Source organism: Mus musculus, chromosome 1, assembly GCF_000001635.26.
Source record: "Mus musculus strain C57BL/6J chromosome 1, GRCm38.p6 C57BL/6J".
In the NCBI taxonomy this organism is placed as follows: Eukaryota; Metazoa; Chordata; class Mammalia; order Rodentia; family Muridae; genus Mus; species Mus musculus.
The window spans coordinates 59,672,195-59,684,074 of NC_000067.6; positions in this window are offsets into that span (position 1 = coordinate 59,672,195).

Genomic DNA, 11,880 nt, shown 5'->3' on the forward strand with positions numbered 1-11,880 from the left:
CTCCAGTCAACCCTGCTCTCTCAGTCCCTGCTCACTCTGACTCAAAGACTTATTTATTATTATTTGTAAGTACACTGTAGCTGTCTTCAAATGCTCCAGAATAGGGTATTAGATCTCATTACAGATGGTTGTGAGCTGCCATGTGGTTGCTGGGATTTGAACTCAGGACCTTCGGAAGAGCAGTCAGTGCTCTTACCCACTGAGCCATCTCACCAGCCCTGTTTTAGGTTTTTTTATTGCTGGAAAGAAACACGATGTGCCTTTGCACATTGAGGAGGAAAGAGATTATTTGGCTTACAGGACAGGAACTCAAGCATGTGGGAACCTGGAGGCAGGAGCTGGTGCAGAGGCCATGGAGGGTGCTGCTTACTGGTTTACTCCTCAGCCAGCTTTCTTTTGGAACCCAGGACTACCAGCCTTGTATGGTATCACTCACAATGGGCTGAGCCTCACCCATTGATCACTAATTGAGAAAAAAAGCTGGATCTCATCAAGATATTTCCTCAATTATGACTCCTTCCTCTCTGATGACTCGAGATTGTGTCGAATTGACACACAAAACCAGCCAGCACAATGTATGTAAGTATGATTAGAATATATATGTAATATTCATATATACACATGTATCACACATAATTATAATATATACATATGATATGTACATATGTAATATATACATACACACACACATATTTAATGTTTTTCAAGACAGGGTTTCTCTATATAATAGCCCTGATTGTCCTGGAACTCACTTTGTAGACTAGGCTGGCCTTGAACTCACAGAGATCCACCTGCCTCTGCTTTTTAAGTGCTGGAATTAAAGGGGTGCAACACTATACCTGGCCAGAAAATAATATATTTCAAAAGAAAGATTATTCTTTGAGTATGATCCACAGAGTCATCTAAGGTGTAATGTCAGGGAAGCAATTGGTTATGGTGCTGAGTACTAAGAGAAAATAGGCTTGATATTAGAGATCTGGGCTCTTTCATTCTGGCCTGTGGCACTGGCAAGATGGCCAAGTGGGATAGTGGCCTTTGTACTGCCAAAGCTCCACAGTCATGGACAGGACCTGAGTGGCTAGCTAAACAATACCAAAAGCCTGTCTGGGCACAGCCCTGAAGGGTGCCCCTTTGGAGGCGCTTCTCATGTGAAGAGGATTCTACTGGACAAAGTAGAAGTTGAAGCCAAAGAGCCTAATTCAGCCATGAGGAAGTATGTCAGGGTCCAGCTGATCAGGAACAGCAAGATGGTCTCAGCTTTTGTGTCCAGTGAGGAAAACAGTTATGTTCTAGTTGCTGGCGTTGGTCAGAGAGGTTCAGAGAGGTTATGCAGTTGGTGATATTCCTGGATTCTGCTTTGAGAGTATTAAAGTAACCAATGTGTCTCTTTTGGCCGTGTACAAAAGCAAGAAGGAAAGACCAAGACTGTAAGTTTTTATAATAGAAACACAGTAGTAACAAGTTTTCATATTCTAAGAAAGAGAAAGAGATTTGGAAGCCACTGGCATATCAGGGTGAATGAAGTTAACATTGACTGAGTGACAGCTCCTCCTTACTGAATTACTGAATTTACTGCTTTGCTGAATGACAGATGTACATTGCTGTAACACGCACCCAAAATAACTGACTTACAGAAAGAAAAGGGTTAGTGTGACTCATAGTTTCAGAGGGTCTAGACCATAGTCAGGTGCAGCCATTGCCTTTGAGTTGAGGTGAGGTAGCATAGCATCATGGATACTTGTGGCGCCATTCATTTGACTAAGAAATGTGAAGAGAAAGAAGGGACTTAGTTCCCACTTTCCTCTGAAAACCACATCCCTGGTAATTTAAAGACCTCTCAATAACCAAACCTCTTAAAGTTTCCACTGCCTTCCAGTATCACCACTAGAGAGACTGAGCCTTTAATACATACATATGGGACTGGAGAGATGGCTCAGCACTGACTGCTCTTCCAGAGGTCCTGAGTTCAATTCCCAGAAACCACATGGTGGCTCACAACCATCTGTGATAGGATCCAATGCCCTCTTCTGGTGTGTCTGAAGGTAGCTAAGTGTACTCATATAAAATGAAGTAAACCTTTTTTTAATTAATTTTTTTACACTCCATATTTTATTCCCCTCCCCCCAAATAAATCTTAAAAAATACATACATATGCCTTTGAGGGACATTTAAGATCCAAACTACAGGTCCAGCCTGGTAGCACCTGCCTTTAAACTTGGCACTCTGGAGGTAGAGGCAGGTAGATCTCTGAGTTTACAGCCCACCTGCTCTACACATACCAAATTCCAGGACAGGCAGAACTACACAATGAGACCCTGTCTCAAAATGGAAAGAGGGGTGGAAAGACAGCAGAAAAATTGCTCAGTAGTTAAGAGCTCTTACTGCTCTTGCAGGGAAGCCAGGTTCAGTTCCCAGCAACCACATCAGGTGGCACAACCATGGGATCTGATGCCTTATGGTCTCTACTGACACCTACATGTCCATGACATAAACTTACTCAGGCTCACAAATATACACTTAAATAAAAGATAACTCTTTTTCAAATCCAAACTGCAACATTCACACATTTAATGACTAGCATCCCCCCATTTTTAGTATTGTATACACACACACACACACACACACACACACACTGTAAAGTAGTATTCTTAGCTTCATTTCATAAGATGAGGAAATGGGGGCAAAATTGAATAACTTCCATGAGTGGTTAAATCCTGCTTTTAACCTAGAGGATTTTTAATTCTTTCTTTTGGTGGTTTACAACATAGAGAGGGCAAAAAAATGGAATTATAAGGGCCCTTCAGAGCCTGAAGAAGTGGTTAGATGTAGCTGAGTGGTAGAATGCTTGTACAAGGCCTTAAGTTTGACTCCCTGAAATATGTCTAATCTCTCTCTGTCTCTGTCTGTCTCTCTCTATGTCTCTGTCTCTCTCTCTCTGTCTCTCTCTCTCTGTCTCTCTCTCTCTGTCTCTCTCTCTCTCTGTCTCTCTCTCTCTCTCTCTCTCTCTCTCTCTCTCTCTCTCTCTCTCTCTCTCTCTCTCTCTCGCCTAGGCTGGCTTTGAACCCAAACTGATGCTCCTGCCTTAGCCTTTTATTGCTGAGATTCCAGGCCTGAGCCCATACACCCTAAATGTCTCCTGGTGAACCTGGAGTTTGTCGTTGTTATGCTCTCTGGTCAGCAAACTCCAGGGATCCTCCTGACTCTGCTACACTCCCAGAACTGGGCTTACACAGAAGAGCACCACGCCTGACTTTATATGGGAGCTAGGAACCAGATTCAGCAGTTTATGCTTTTGAAGTGAGCACTTTATCCACTGAGCCATCTCTGCAACCCTGATTGCTACTTTGTGGAGATGAGGTCTCATGAATCCTAGGCTGACCTTAAACCTTTGACCACTGTCTCCATCCCCCAGTGCTGGGATCACACATGTCCAGTTATGTTGTACTGAAGACTGAACCCAGGACTTCATGCTTGACATGCCAATGCTCTACCAGCTGAGCTACAACCCCAGCCTCTGTTACTTGGGAGATAGAGGTGGGGAGACCTGAAATAATGTACGGTTTTCTTGGCTGCACAGTGAGTTTAGGGACTGCCTGAGACACATGAGACCCTGCCTTTTAAAAAAAAAAAAAAAAAAAAAAAAAGCAAAACAAAGAATATTATTACTTTCGGGCTGGTGAGATGGCTCAGTGGGTAAGAGCACCCGACTGCTCTTCCGAAGGTCCAGAGTTCAAATCCCAGCAACCACATGGTGGCTCACAACCATGCGTAAGAAAATCTGACTCCCTCTTCTGGTGTGTCTGAAGACAGCTACAGTGTACTTACATATAATAATAAATAAATCTTAAAAAAAAATTAAAAAAAAAAAACTTTCCAGAAATAGACTGATGGAGGAATTTTATTTTTAAGATTTATCTATTATGTATACATCATTTTGTATACAAGCCTGCATGTATGCCTGTAGAGTAGAAGAGGGCACCAGATTTCATTACAGGTGGTTGTTGGGAATTGAACTCTGGAAGAGCAACCAGGCTACCTCAATAAAATAAGGGCTGGAGAGATGGCTCAGCGGTTAAGAGCACCGACTGCTCTCCCAGAGGTCCTGAATTCAATTCCCAGCAACCACATGATGGTTCACAACCATCTGTAATGGGATCTGATGCTTTCTTCTGGTGTGTCTGAAGACAGTGACAGTGTATTTAAATAAAACAAACAAATAAATCTTTAAAAATTAAAATTAAAATAAAATAAAATACTTCCAGGCTGGAGAAATGGCTCAGAAGTTAAGAGCACTGACTGCTCTTCCAGAGGTCCTGAGTTCAATTCCCAGCAACGACATGGTGGCTCACAACCATCTGTAAAAGGATCTGATGCCCTCTTCTGGTGTGTCTGAAGACAGCTACAGTGTACTCCACATAAAATAAATCTTAAAAAGAGGAATAAGGGAGGGAGGGAGGGAGGGAGAGGGAAAGAGAGAGAGAGAGACTTAATCTGTAGCCTAAAATGACCTGGAACTCAAACTGATACTCTTTAAGTGCTAGGATCACAGGCCTGAGTCACCACTCTTGGCTGGCCCCAGTTTTTCATGTTTCTAAAACTCTCCAATACTATTTCCAAACTTGCTCCCTGTTGATACCCGTCAGACATTTCCTAGAGCACTGGCTTTCCTACATTCTGAAGTTCTGTTGTCATAGAAGGTGAATTTAATTTCCGAATAACTCATCCAAGATTCTAATATTTCCCCTTGTCCTTACTTCCAAGCTTACTCCCAGTGTTTAACATGAACTATCCTCCCCCTCTTAAATTGTAAATTCAAACCATCTTCTTGCCATAACATATCTGAGGAATGTAACAAAACCTGAATAATAACTGGTTTACTAAAGCAGGGATATTTTTCAAGGTAATAAATAAAGAAGAGTAAATTCCCAAAGACGTTTATCTGTATCTTGGAGGTGTGTGTGTGTGTGTGTGTGTGTGTGTGTATACATTTCTGATGTTAGGGATCTAGTCAAGGCCCTCAAGCATGCTAAGCTCTGGCCTTACTCAGCTATATTCAAGGCTCACCTTGCCTTTCTTTTTTTTTTTTTTTTCCGAGACAGGGTTTCTCTGTATAGCCCTGACTGTCCTGGAACTCACTTTGTAGACCAGGCTGGCCTTGAACTCAGAAATCCGCCTGCCTCTGCCTCCCAAGTGCTGGGATTAAAGGCGTGCACCACCACGCCTGGCTCACCTTGCCTTTTCTTGATCTTCCATGTTGATCATTATTTTATTTATGTATAAATGTTTTAAAGATTTCATTTTATTACTATCATATGTGCATGGGCATTTTATTTGCATATGTTTGTACATATACGTGGGAAAGGAAGGGTTTTTCTCTATCACTATGTTCCTTATTCCTTTGAATCTGAAACCTTCTCCCCAGCCTCACCTTTGCTGAAAGCCAGCAAGTCCCCGAAATCTTCTTATAATCTCTCCCCTAATTGTTGGAATTACAGGAGTATTCCCCAGTGCTGGGATTGGAACTTGGTTCTCAGGCTTACTCAAAAAATTGCCCTTACCCATGAAATCCTCTCTCCAGTCCAGATTTTCATGAGTAATCAAAATGCCTGAAGCAGGCTGTTTCAGAGCAAAAAGAAGCTAGGTAGAGTGGCACACACCTGTAACCCAACACTTGTGAAGTACAATCAGGAGGACCATAAATTCAAGGTCATCTTCAATTATATCAAGGCCAATCTAAACTACAAGATATTCTACTTATAAAGCAAAAACAAGCGGGCAGTGGTGGCACATGAAAAGAGGAGCCAAGAAGATGGCTTGTCATCAAGACTGACAACTTGAGCTTGACTCTTAGGACTCAAGTGGTGGAAGTGGACACTCATTGCCATGTTACATGTACACACACACACACACACTGGGCTGCACTGTGTGAAAGTTGTCTTTGTATTATTCGATTGTTAGTTCTGTACCAGTAGGGAGTACTGACTAGATTTTGGTGTTGTTATTCCTATACTTCATCATTGTCCTCACTCAATGACTGGTTTAATAAAGATTTGATGACCAATAGCTAGGTAGGAAAGGTAAGGCATGGCTCTCTTGCTCTCTTGCCTCTCTCTCTTGCCTCTTGCTCTCTTGCTCCCTCTTGCCACCCCTTCCCAATTCCCTTTCTCCCTCACTCCACATGGTCATGGCAGGCCTCTATTTCTCTTTTTTTTGGGGGGCGGGGTAGGTGGGAGGTGAGACAGGGTTTCTCTGTTTAGCCCTGGCTGTCCTGGAACTCACTCTGTAGACCAGGCTGGCCTCGTACTCAGAAATCTGCCTACCTCTGCCTCCCAAGTGCTGGGATTAAAGGCAAGCACCACCACGCCCGGCTTGGCCTCTACTTCTCTACTCTGTCTGTCTCTCTGCCTTTCTCTGCCTCTATTACTCTCTTAACTCCCCTCCCCATGCCCTGAATAAACTCTATTCTATACAAAAAAAGAAAAGGAAAGGGAAGGCATGACTAAGAGGGGATCTGTGGGAGGCTCCGCTTGTTCTTTTTTTGTAGGTAGGGTCTCTTATAGCCTTGAGCTCAGGATGTAATTGAGGATGACTGTGAAGCAGAAGTGGAAAAATTGGCAATTGGGATTGGAGAAAAAGAGAGAGGGCTGGAGAGATGGCTCAGCGGTTAAGAGCACAGACTACTCTTCCAGAGGTCCTGAGCTCAATTCCTGGCAACCACATGATTACTCACAACCATCTGTAATAATGGAATCTGACTCTTCTGGTGTGTCTGAAGACAGCTACAGTGTATTCATATACACAAAACAAATAAATCTTTAAAAGAAGAAAGAAGGGGGGGAGAAAGAGGGAGGTGGGTAACATGGATTAGGTGGATTGGTATATTTGGGTTAATTAAGTTTGATGAGTAGGTAGGAGGTAGCCTAAGGTACAGTAAAATTAATAAGTCTCTGTGCCATTATTCTTCTGCTGCTGAAGGCCAAGGAACACACACACACACACACACACACACACACACACACACACCACATACAATCCGTATCTTAAAAAAACAAAACGTCTTCTAAAATAAAACTGAGAGTCTTGAAATCCAAGCAGCACAGCACAAGTTCTTTCAAGGATTCTCTTTGCTAAGTTATCTTGGCAGGCTCCCTCATGTGTCTCTTTGAGATTTCTATCCTTCTCCTTAGAAAGTGACCAGGATGCAATGTTGTAGGTTTCCCTTTATCAACTCTAATTGATTCCCAAAGGCCTTACCCTTACTAAATAAGATGACTGTGAGGAATTGGGCTACAGGCTGGTCTCCAGTCGAGCTGAGGTCTGAACCCCGAAGGGTGATAATTCACCTACATGACACGGTAGGAGTTCCCTTCAGAAAACTCCCTTCAGAGTTTTCTTCTCTGAGATCTTTCCCTGCTAAATCATCATTGCCCTAATAACTCTAGATGCCTTTTAAAATGTACACTCCATTTCTTTCTCTCCACTTTTTCTAGTTAGTCAGAAATAGATAGATTTTTCCCTGCTAGACAAAGCAGTATATACGATCTATCACTTGAAAGGTCAAGGTAGGATTGATAGTTTGAAGTCAGTTTGGAATATGGATTGAATTTCCACCCAGGCTGGATACAAATCCTTCCTCAAAATTAAGTATTGCCTAGGCTGACTTCAAACTTACTATGTAGCCAAGGCTGAAGTCCTTGATCCTCCCGCCTCATGTCCTAAATGATGGGATTAGAGGTGTTCACCAACACTGCCAGCACCTAACATAACATCTTCATTAAACTGAAAAGGTCCCTTGTAGCTGGACTTTGGCTACCTTGTAGGTTCTTTTTTCTTCCACCATTTTGCCTTTTTTTTTTTTTGATTTATTTATTTATTATATGTAAGTACACTGTAGCTGTCTTCAGACACTCCAGAAGAGGGCGTCAGATCTTGTTACAGATGGTTGTGAGCCACCATGTGGTTGCTGGGATTTGAACTCCAGACCTTCGGAAGAGCAGTCGGGTGCTCTTACCCACTGAGCCATCTCACCAGCCCTCCACCCTTTTTCTACCCTTTCAACCCTCTAACACTAGATAGAAGAGAAAAACAGATAGAGGGGAAAGGGGGTGATGTAATCCTGCTAATTTGGGGCATAAAGTTCCTTGGGGCAAGTTTGATTTCTTTTTTTTCACTGTTAGGCTATCTAGTTTCTTCTTCTTTCTTTTTTTGTGCATGACTTCTCAGCAAACTGCAACCAATAACAACCAACTAAACAATCCACCCCACCTTTCAGGGCCCTAGCATTTTTATACACCCTCTGTAAAATCCCTAGAATTACAAATGTCACACAACCATACAAACTATCTGCTGCTGCCAAATCACACTTCTACTAGAGCATTAGGTAAATCATAGTCATCTGCTATGGACAATCTGAAGAAGTCCTATATCCCACACCTGGGATTAAAACAAAAATATATCCCCATAATATTTCTGGGTTTTTTTATTAAGGAAACTAAAACTCCAAAATTGTCACTATCATCCCTATTGTTGCCTGAGAATGTATGTAGCCAATACCAGAATATGGAAATTGGTGCATTTTCATCTCTTATAGAAAGGGGGTAGGGATAGAGAGATGCAGAGAGAGAGAGAGAACATGAGAACATGGTTGGTTGAACACTACAATTGTTCCCTAATTGCGATGATAATTATCCATTTAACCTACATTGATAAAAAAAAAAGAAAAAAGAAAAAAGGCAACACAGCCCCTCATGGGCATGGTACACAATTGTGGTGCTAGCACCAAAGAGGCTAAGCAGGAGGGTTGTGAATTCAAGATGAACTTAGGTTACACAGTAAGGCTCTGTCTTCCAAAGATGAATAAAATCCCACTCATACAATTCTTTGTAAGAAAAAAGTCTTATTTTAATAAATAGAGCAATTCAGTCAGGCATGGTGGCACATGCCTTTAGTCTCAGCACTTGGGAAGCAGAGGCAGGTAGATCTCTGTGAGTTTAAGGTCACAGTTGCCTACAGAGCAAATTCCAAGGCAGCTAGGACTACACAGAGCAATACTGTCTCAAAACAAATAAACAAAGGAAAGAAAGAACAGATAAAACACAATAATCAGATAATACATTGGAAGAAGGGGTCAGAGAACAGTCTGCAAATGTGTGCTTGATGTCAAACTCAGGTATTGTGCCAGACAGTGGTGGCACATGCCTTTAATCTCAGCACTTGGGAGACAGAGGCAGGCAGATGTCTTGAGTTTTTGGGGCCAGCCTGGTCTACAGAGTGAGTTCCAGGACAGCCAGGGCTACACAGAGAAACCCTGTCTTGAAAAAAGACAAAGGTACCTTTACCTTCTGAGCTGTGGCCAGGCAGCTCTGCCAATGACAAACTATTTTTTTTTTAATTTATTTATATGAGTACACTGTAGCTGTCTTCAAACACACCAGAAGAGGGCATCAGATCCCATTACAGATGGTTGTAAGCCACCATGTGGTTGGGGGAATTGAACTCAGGACCTCTGGAAGAACAGTCAGTGCTCTTAACCACTGAGTCATCTCTTCAGCCCTATTGACAAACTTTTATGGAGCTTGCATCCTAGCTGGAAAGGAGATAGAACTGTGGTTTGCAAAGAGAACAGGTTTTCTTTTCTCTCTCTCTCTCTCTGTCTCTCTCTCTCTGTCTCTCTCTCTCTGTCTCTCTCTCTGTGTCTCTCTGTCTCTCTCTCTCTCTCCCTCTCTCTCTCTCTCTCTCTCTTCACTATTTTATTTCTATTAGTACACTGTAGCTATCTTCAGAGGGCATCAGATCCCATTACAAATGGTTGTGAGCTACCATGTGGTTCCTGGGAATTGAACTCAGGACCTCCGGAAGAGCAGTCAGTGCTCTTAACCTCTGAGCCATCTCTCCAGCCCCATCTCTTTTTTTAAAAAAATGATTTATTTATTTTATGTATATGAGTACACCATTGCTCTCTTCAGACACATCAAAATAGGGCATCAGACCCCATTGGAGACGGTTGTGAGCCACCCTGTGGTTGCTGGGTCTTGAACTCAGCACCTCTGGAAGAGCAGTCAGTGCTCTTAACCTCTGAGCCATCTCTCCAGCCCAAGAACAGGTTTTCTTTTCCATTATTTTATTTATTTACTTTATAATCTGTACTATGTTTCTTATTGTCATCTTTTTAAAAAAAAGATTTATTTATTATATATAAGTACACTGTAGCTGTCTTCAGACACACCAGAAGAGGGAATCAGATCTCATTACAGGTGGTTGTGAGCCAACATGTGATCACTGGGAATTAAACTCAGGACCTCTGGAAGAGCAGTCGGTGCTCTTAACCTGTGAGCATCTCCCCAGCCCCAGGACTTATAGTTTTAACCTGTTAAAATGACAGTAAGAGGACTGGAGAGATGATGCAGTCCTTAAGAGCACTGACTGCTCTTCCAGAGGTCCTGAGTTCAAATCCCAGCAACCACTTGGTGGCTCAAAATCACCTGTAATGAGATCTGATGCACTCTTCTGGTGTGTCTGAAGACAGCTAGAGTGTACTCATATAAATAAAATAAATAAATCTTTAAAAAGAACTGTAAGTTCTCCTATATTCTTCTATTACCCAATATCTCCCATATTCTATTTTTCAAATTTTATTATTTTTATTTATGTGTGTATGTCTGTGTGTAAGCCACACATATGTGGGTGCCTAAGGAGGTTAAAAGAACAAATCAGATACCCTGGAGCTCGACTTACAGGCAGTTGTGGGCATTGGGAACTGAATTCTGAGCCCTTGGAAGAGCAGTAAGTGCTCTTAACCATTGAGCCATCTTCCCAGTCCCCCATAGGTTCCCTTTAATATTTCTTTGTACCATTTTTCCTTGACCCAGTACTTTGTTTAATACGATACTTCAGGGAATTTTCAGACAATTATTATCTTTGGACAATATCCAAATCTAAATCTGAGACAGTTCTGAAGGACAGTATTGAGAGAGTTGTGTAAGTGGCAATTTTCAAGGACAAATTCTGGAAAATGCATGCCAGCGATTTCTCATTCAGTAAAAGGCATCTTTTCCTTTTAGAAAAAAAAAAGATACAAATGTTTAGATGGAAGGAAAAGAATTTTCCTTCCTGAAGGCACTCCTTAATTTAAATCATAAGAATTACCTAATCAGATCCAACACAAAGGTACCTGGACACTGTTAAGCATGAACTGCAGGTAGAACTCTCCAGGAAATGATATTTGTATTAAGTACACAAGACATTAAATAGTTGGAGTTAAATATATGAAGAGACATGTGCTTCTGGCTCATCCATCTGGCTCTATGTTCTTTTCCCAAATCAAGCTATTATGGTGCTATCTCTGCCCCATTGTACTGTTGTTCTCTTCTTCTATTGCTTTCTCTTGTCTCCCTAAATATGGTAAATGTAACTGTAGCTATAATCAATTCTGCTCTTGCCTGCAGCCCTAGGAATCCCCTTGTATTCCCCATATGTCCATCTTTTCTGCTGTCCAAACAAGGATACTCTTTCCTCTTCATTCATACTGTAAAAGTGTTACAGAACGTCAAGTTGGTTAATCTTCCACAGTTTTCTGTAGATCCAAAATTAATGTTTAGAACTAGGCAACTAGGAACGTTCTACAGCTATTGGAAGCTAGATTTGTGAAGAACTGGGGTATTTAAATCTTGTCATTGAAAGTACATAGCCACACAGATATATCTAATCTTAGCACTCTGAAGGCTGAGGCAGGAGGACAATGATTCAAGGCCAACCTGGTCTAGATACTGAGGTCCTTTTTCAAAAAGCCAAAGCAAGGCTAGGGATATGGCTCAGTTAGTAGAGTGCTTGCCTACCATGTATGGAACCCAACCTTTGGTTCCATCCCCAGCACCAATAAAG